The sequence below is a fragment of the Miscanthus floridulus genome, chromosome 3 (assembly GCF_019320115.1).
Source record: "Miscanthus floridulus cultivar M001 chromosome 3, ASM1932011v1, whole genome shotgun sequence".
NCBI classification, from domain to species: Eukaryota; Viridiplantae; Streptophyta; class Magnoliopsida; order Poales; family Poaceae; genus Miscanthus; species Miscanthus floridulus.
The window spans coordinates 122,828,501-122,837,399 of NC_089582.1; the positions used below are offsets into that span (position 1 = coordinate 122,828,501).

Here is an 8,899-nt window from a genome sequence, read left to right on the forward strand (position 1 = left end):
AGATTTAAAGATGCAAATAATTTGACGGATTCAGGTTTAGGATTCATGAATGCGAAGATCCGTATGGAGCCACTTTGTTAGCGTCAGTATTGTCACCGAACAGCTGCCTGTGAGCGTGCGTTGTTGCTGTTGATGATCTGGGACAGTTTGGACGAATATGATATCTCCAAATAAATAATTTGTAAGGAATAAGTTTGGTACACTTGATTGACTAATTATGTTATGTTAGTGTGACTTGCCCTGTGGTAAGATCCTTTATGGGTGTTTTATCAGGATCAACTGATGGTGCAGGTGTCTGCACATTGAATGTAAAAATGAGCCTATGTATGTACGGAATAATATAAAGAAACATGTGAAGACTATTAAGGCTAATTTAGAGTACTAAAGAAATTGCAGAGTTTACCGATAGAGCTTGTGGGTCTTGTACGGTATCGAGAAACGTTCTTGCTATTGTCATACCAGTTATGGAGCTTGGATCATCCTGTGTGGCCGTTTCTGAAACACCGATGTTTAAAGGAGAGGTGCGCCTAACTGATCTGTCTAAAATGGAGTTAATCAGATACTGCCTCCTTGCTCTAGAAGTGAATGAGTCCTCGGTGAGCCCAACGGAGAATGCAAATTTCTTTGAGATTACTGCCTGGAGAGGCTGAGGTAAACCAGTTGTCAATTTCAGTGGATTTAAAATTGCTTTGCATTATTTCTGAATGATCTGCCTCGCTATATCATCATATGCAAAGAAGCTGGCCTCAGTTGTGTTGTCCTTGGCAGTAAGGAATAACAGGCATATGTGTATCATGGAATAAAAAGCGTTAAGATCATGATATGGGATGTTATATTGTTCACAGAGCTAGCAGCTTTAGTGTTCCTAGGAATAATGATTACCTAGGTAGTGTGGCTGTGCCATGGCATTTGGGACATTTATATCCACCACCAGGTTGCGGGTTTGGTGTTTTCTTGCATCCTTTACAGGACATATACAACCAGGTGTTGTTGGCCGCTATGTGTGTAACAGTAACTGTGCATTTGTAGCCTTCATCCTATTATAAGGCACATGAAACTGAAATTTAAAAGGAGGCATAGGGCACTTGCAGAAGTGACTGTTTTCTGACGTTTGCTGCATGTCTGCAGTTATAGAAAGGGAAAAAACATGAAAAAAAAGGATGAGGGGGAGGGAGGGGAGTACCGCAAAACTAATTGGGTCTATGTTATTTAGCTCTGCAACATGTTTGTGTTGTAGTGGAGTAACTTGTATCTGCTTAGGTGGCTGTTCCTCAGATGGTGGAGGTCGTTCTATGTAAACGGGCTGATCTTTGAACCTGTTTCATGAGCTCATCAAAATTCCATGAGCATGGATCATATAGTCCAAAGCTAGTGTTTTTAGACTGAGGTAACAGAGATATAATAATTTGCAAATTAATTTTATGAGTTCTTAGCGTAGTGCTGCATAGGTCTTACCTGGAGTAAAATGGTTGAGCCTCTTCGATATTGGGATTCAAATAGTGAGAAAAGGCGGTGCCATCACTGACATAGGGTGTATCTGTAATTTACCGGGAATGACATTGGTCCATGTATAAGTACATTTTTTTTGTATCTATAACTAAGGAAAATCTAATGTAAATTATTCTCAAGAAATAAGATCTTCCTGAATATTTTTCTGAGCATGCAACCAACAAATATCTTGACATTGTAGTGCCTCTTCGAGGCATAGAATCGCATTTGTAGTACATATCGTGGACGAGGCAGCAGTGATAAACCTGGCAAGAACAACAAAGTAGGTCTATGAATCCAGCGGAAGAAACAGCAACTGGCAGCCTTCGATGGTAATGCCCAAAGCACAGAATCATCCATCTTAAACTACACAGCATCTGAGGCATCATACAACAATAAACTAAAAAATAGTCCTTTCATTGTTTTGAAAAGGCAGAATTATTCCCTATAGTACAAGAATTATTATATGGTTCGGACTTATTATACACAATTTTAGCTGTTGGTGAGGCCACTGTCTTAGTTAAACAGACTAAATGCAGGGAAAAATTATAGTACAAGATAAGGAGTATATATATATATATATATATATATATATATATATATATATATATATATATATATATATATATATATATATACACGCAGCTGAATCCATCAAGCATGATCACTATACGAGGCATCAGAAAAAACAATAGGTTTGGCATGCATATAGTACTCAACACGAATTTGAAAGCTTGAAAAATAATGTGATGTTCATGTAGCCAGTCCCTGTTTTTTTGTTCAGCATATTAAAAAATCAGACTCATAGGTCATAAACAATGCATCCAGTGCAGTATCATAGACAAAACTAGGAAAAATGCAAGCGAATTGCACAGGGCCTACGAACCGTGAACTCGTCGGAATAGGTGAATTCAGTCCTGTAACGTCCAGGAACAGGCAAGTAAGAGGATTTAGCACTTTTAACTTCGAACCTAGTGGTAGTATATACTTTCTCAGCGCTTAAGAGTGGGCTCTGTCATGTACCTCTGTTTTAGGAATTTCAGCATACATAACATTTCCCTGTTGCAATTTGGAAATAATAGATTTAAATAGAACATAAGGTTTCTTTATACTAAAAAAATGAACCACGCTTCGAACAAACAGGTTAATATAATCTGTATAGAATAGAAGCACAGGTAGGTTTCTTTATACTATAAAATCAACAGTGAGCCAAGAAAGGTGGAATCACAAGATCTCTTAAAGGACTGGCAGAGCAAGGGGATAACAGGAAGGAAGGGACAGTGAAAAATATAAAAATGAACCTGAGATAAAATGAACAACAGAGCTACGTTGTTGAAATTACAGCTTAGCATATATGAGATTCAGAGGCCTAATAAGAGGATTGGATCGCATCTTAATAAATGTAAAGCAACGGGGAAAATAAATAAATCTAAGCATGAAAGGCAATTGTAGCTTGACATCAAAAGTAAAATTGGGAGACCTAAATGGCGATGGAACCTGGTGCTGTGAATGAAGAGGCTGTTTTTTTTCGTTACACATATCTAGAATAAGTTAGCAAATCACATTTATTCATAGCAGCAAAACGCTGAGGACAGGAAAGCAGTGGAATAAATCTTCATTAGCTGACATTCAGGTAACACGAAAAGGCACTTTCATCTAGCAATCTGTAAATTTGTGTTTGCCACTGATTCATGGTGTGTAACCAGGAATGGCACAAGACACTATCATTTCACTGTTGAGCACAACTTGCATAGGGAAACATAAAAGGCAACAAGGTATGAGGCTAACCTCGTTAGCAAGAATAAAGCAAATGGCGAAGAAGCATGTGAAAAAAGCTTACACAATAGCAGATAATGAGAGGACTGGCTGAAAATGAACCCAAAATTTACCATAAATCCAAAACTATACCAAATTAGTATCTCACTGACCTTTATCCAGCAAACAAATTCCAATTGCACGGAGCTGCACAAATGAATAAGATCAGTATACGCAAATTAGGATAAACCTCCAACATAGGGAAATTTAATTTATAAGAAGCATAAGAAAGTACAACAGAAAAAAATGGATAACTCAAGGAAAGAACACTGAGCGTCACATTGGGATGCAACATACATCAGGTAGGCAACAACAATCCTCCAATTGGCCATAACTAAATGGAATAAGGGGCCAAAGAAAGAAGGACAATTTAAATACTTTGGTATAGGTAGACACCGACAATTGTATACCCAATCCATATGCAAGAGATTTATTCAGGTTGACATGCATGAAGAACAACTAATACGGTGAAAACTACAAGTCAGTCCGTGGCAACCTAGCCAGAGCAGGTGCACTGCAAGTTGTCTTCTTTTGAAACTTGAAAGCGAGTGAGCGAGCAGCCATTGCAAGTTTACTACTGGACTACTACTACTGACCATGCTGGAAGCTAGAAAGCAACGGTTCACCTGCTACTGAAAGAGCATGTCTTTCTTTTTCTGATGCCTGTGCAAATGTATGTAGCAAAGACCAATGGCCTCAGACCTTTGCAGAGAATCCCCCACTGTATGTTCAGCATAAGGACATTACAACCAGAATAATAATATGATTATGAGAATAGACCCAAAAGGAACAGGCATGTATTACACAAGGAGCAATTTTAGTGTCTCCCTCAACAAACACGTAATCAAAGGAATTCGACAATAAGGAGTGCAATCTAAATTGGAATTTTAAAAGAACCAAGATCAATGATTTTCAGATGTCTCATAGGTGATAATGTTGTAAGTGTCCCAACCTTCTCATGTATGGTACCGGCGTGAGTTGGTAATCTATTCGGGCCTTTATTTCCTCTCTATAATACAACGATACGCAACTCTCATGCGTATTCGAGAGAAAAAAAAGATCAATGATTTAGTTATTTATTTAACTAAGATATTCAGTAGGGCAAGCCACAAGCATGCGTAGCATGTTTACAGTATGAGAACTTCAAGCCGATAGATGGGAAATCAAGGCTCTAAAAAGCAATTCAGTAAGTCAAAACTGTAGATACTTTGAGATGTGATACAAAAATAAATTTAGTTATCGAATTCAGTTACTGCAAATATATGAGAATGAGAATCTTACTAACCCCACAACCTTTAATGTGTCATTCGTGGAAAGAGGAGGTTCAGTGCTGTGCTCAAATGTTCATCTCCAGTTCCTGCAGGCACATTGGATAGATCAACTCAGAAAAAGAGAGGCATGTCATAAATTTTGACAGCACTGAATAATTTCTAACACGGTTTGGAAGGCATAGAGTGATCTAAAATATAGATTCACATGAGTAAAGCAATGCAGTTTCCCTGGGGCAGTGTACCTATATACAAGCATGAAAACATACAAATATTCGTTAGTGAGTCGCACCTTTGGAGCAAGTCAGGTGACTGGAAGCTTTATAGCCTACAATGAACCAAATATTTTAGATTAGGTAACGTATGCAAGGAAAATTATATCAAAGAAGAAAATCGGATGCATCACCAAGTACTACCCGAAGAGCAATGATTTTAGAAAAGCTTGGCCTTTAGGCAGTGAGTTGCTTGCAATGACTTTTTTAGTTAAATATCTTGCTTAAAACTGAAAGAACCCTCAGACCACAGGGAAATAGGTACCTGCAGGTCACCACAAGAATAACCTCACTGCAAAAATAATGCCGGTTGCACGCGATTATGCGAACAACGCCACAGGGGGAACAGGGACTCGCCTGCACAAATGTTATGGCAAAGAAGCAAAGCACGGGGAGAGGCTTTCCAAGAAGCGTCTCTGTGCGAACACAAATAGTAAGATCTGTGGTCCAACATTGTAAGACATGAAAGCTTATTTAGGATGAGGCAACAAATGAACCTCATAATGGCTTTCGCATGGTGAAAACAAATTCTTGCAATAGGAAGACGGTGGAACCAGAACTAAGATACGGAGGGCCATATAGCATATGGTTTCCATGAGTCTAAAAAATAATAAGTAAACCCAATTAACATCGGGGATGATTGACCTAAAGCTCCAAGGCTGTACGCAGCAGTATTAACGTGGAGCAGCACAAAGGAAACATGAATTGTACCGGCATACCTCCATCAGCCGCACCCCCACCTTGGGGGGGGGCACACCGACCTACCTAGGGTTTCATGCAGCACAGGAGAAGACGCACAGGAGAGACGATGTCGCATCGCTGCACCGGCGCAGCACCCGGCGGGGGCCGCCATCGCCCCACCCTTGCGGCGTGAGGAGGGAGGGGCGTGGAGGAGGAGGAGGCTTGCCACCGCCGCTCGGTCGCGTCGGGAGGGGAGGGAGCGAGCGAGCGAAGAGGAGAGAGAGACGAGGGGGAGAGAAGTTTGCTAAAGGAGAAGCAGAAGCCGGAGTATATATTTGCTCTATCGGATTCAGACGAGAAGCAGCAGAAGCCAGTAGAATCCACTGAGAGCGATAAGGAGCTGGAAGAAGCAGATTCTAAACGAAGCGGCTACAAGTAATCCGGACCACACGATGGAAGATCGGACGGTCAAGGCTATTTCGGTCGACGTGGATAGGGCTACCGGCCGAGGAGCAGGGCGGGCTTGTTTAGGTAAATTTCTGGTTCCGCGTGATTCTGAGCATTCAGCGTGTCTGAGGTGGTACATTCTTGAAGATTAAATTGTGGGAGTCCTGAACAAGATGGTTTTATTCAAAGCATCTTCATGACCCCTCCTGCTAGGATCAGGGACGCATCTACTCCTATATTGCCAAACGAAAAACTTACTTATTATTACCATCAAATTTTCATCATATATGCCGGCTGGTGGCTAGACAAACACCAAGTGTCGCACCTCTCTCTTTTTCTTTAGGAATTGCTAGCGTCCGGATGTCCGATGGGATATGATTAAGTCGGACAGTAACCTGGGCACACTTCCACCGAAATGTCGTAGCAGAACGGCCCATCAGAAAAAACTCCATCGCGTGACCCCGACTTCCTAGGTCGCCAGCCCGCCCACCCGCTCCTGCCGTTGAGCTGTTCGTTGCTGCACGCGCGTGTCCGTCCCCATCAGTCTCATCCCGTCCTACACGCATTCCCCGCCCTTGTCCGCCTGCCCACCCTGCGCCCGCCGCTCCTCCCACCTAACCCCTCCTCTCTCTACACACGGTGACCCAGGAGCTGAGATGGGGACAAGCACGCCCCATCCATAGGACCCTAGGCACGCCGTGTGCCCCATGCGCCGGCAACCTGCTCGTTGCACCCCTTCCCCCGGCGCCCAGGCCATGCCTCCATGACTCTCTGAACATACCTTTAAAACACAAAACACTTGCAATATGAAACACTTGAATGCAACATACGTCTAAAGCAAATGAAACATCTGGAACATACACTTGCAACATGTGTATAGAATATATGCAACATCCAGATAAAACACTTGCAACTTGCAACATGAAAACACAACATATGACAGAGACAGTTGAAACACTTCAAACATACTCTTGCAACATATGTGTGAAACATGTGCAACATCTAGATAAAAAACACTTCCAATAGATGTCTGAAACAGATGAAACATTTTGAACAAACGCTTGCAACATCATCTGAAGCACTTGCAACATGCCTCTGAAACACTTGCAATATATGCAACATCCCGATCTACTTTTGCAACATCCATATGAAACACTTGCAACATACCTTTGATTACATATGAAACAATTAAAACATATATTTTCAACATAGGGGGAGGGAGACGCCAGGGCCAGTTGATTCCAGCCTCGGAGTGGGAGTCGGTGCCGAGCGGCAGCGTGCAAGCATCACCAGCATGGGCCACACTTCGTTGGCTCGGTGGGGACCGATCTAAGGCGCGCGACGGCACCACTAGCGCCAGCAGAGCGGGGCGACATCGCCGAGGGAGGATGCTGACCGAGCTCTGTGTAGAGGAAGAGTGGCGGAGGCTGATTAGTCGCCCCTCCTTGCCTGAGGTGCCGTCGGAGAGGGATGGAAGTGGTTGGGCAAGCACGACGAACTGAAGCCATGCGATGGGTGAACTATGGTGGAGAGGGAGGAAGGTGGTCGGCGGTGCTCAGGTGAGGTGGAGATGGAGGATGGCTGCCGGCTAGCCGCGGTCGAGAGCACCGCGGCAGCGCGGAAATTGGAATAATGATTGAGGCAAAGGGCTTTCACCCTTGTGTCGTGACCCAAATCACGTCGTCGATCAGACGACAAAGGGCTTTCATTGTGGCTTATGGAAACAGTATCCAATCAAAACAAGGAGGAGGTATGATAAAAAAAAGAAACAAGGAGGAGGTTGCTAGGATATGTGAACTCACCTAAAATAGTAGGATGCACATGCATGGCTGTGGCACAAGTCAAGCAGCGATAATCAGGATCTTGCTAATACTAGTCTATCGGACCTAGTCGCAAGCACATGCACGGCTGTGGCACTAATCAAGGAGCGACAATCAGGGATCTTGCTAATAGTAGTCTAACAGATCCGTTGTGAAATAATTTTAATTTCCATCTCAATGTATAACAGGTGGTTCATAAAGTTGGGCAAAATTTGATTGTTCCTGAGGTTGAAAAATGACTTTCAATTAAGAGGATAAAGCTTATGAGATGTACAATACCTATGCTGGTAAGGTTGGATTCAGTATTAGAAAGAGCAATGCAAAACACCGAGTAGATAAAACTATATATCAGAAACATGTAGGGTGTAGTAATCAAGATCATCAAGATAATGAGTCATCACATAGGGATATTACAAGAACAAGTTATACTCGTGTTCAGTTTAGTGTCAACAAAGCGGCCGGGGATTTGAAAAGTGCAAAAGGTTGTGCTTGACACAATCAATATCTTGCTAGTCCAAATAGGTTGCACACGCCGCTGTTCGTCTCCCTTCATCGCCGCGCACGCCGCTGACCTCACCATGGCCTATGGGGCGCATGTGCCATTGCGCCTCAGGTCTTCTGCGGCCGAGCCAAGGGCACACACGAGCGCGGGTGGTGCTGGTGGTGCTCGCCGCTGACCCCGACCCCGACCCCGACGGCCGAAACCGACTAGCATGACCTTTCCCTCTCCTATGTTACATATGTATGTTTCAAGTGTTTCAGATGTATGTTGCAATTGTTTTCATCTTGATGTTGCAAACGTAGATCAAGGGATGTTGTACATGTTGCATATGTTGCAAGTGTTTTCTGAGGCATGTTGCAAGGGTTTGTTCAAAATGTTTTATCTATTTCCAAACGTATGTTGCAATTATTTTTTTATCTGAATGTTTCATATGTTGCAACAGTATGTTTTCCAAATAATATTTCAGTTGTTTCAGTCTTATGTTGCAGCAAGTGGTTTAATGTTGCACCACCCGCTGTTCGTATAATAGAATAAAAGTCCGTAATAAATAGAATGAGATATATATATACGTATATAGACTCACGGGTCTAGCTTTATATGCATGAA

At 42.6% G+C, this 8,899-nt stretch overlaps 1 long non-coding RNA gene across 1 annotated transcript; it reads right to left on the reverse strand.

Moving 5' to 3' along the window:
- Nucleotides 1-4,256: 4,256 nt before the first annotated feature.
- Nucleotides 4,257-5,024, reverse strand: LOC136546747 (uncharacterized). Its single transcript, XR_010781423.1, has 3 exons — nt 4,988-5,024; nt 4,864-4,899; nt 4,257-4,660 (listed from the first exon to the last, which is right to left on the reverse strand). It is a non-coding gene; the product is annotated as an uncharacterized lncRNA (long non-coding RNA).
- Nucleotides 5,025-8,899: the final 3,875 nt, after the last annotated feature.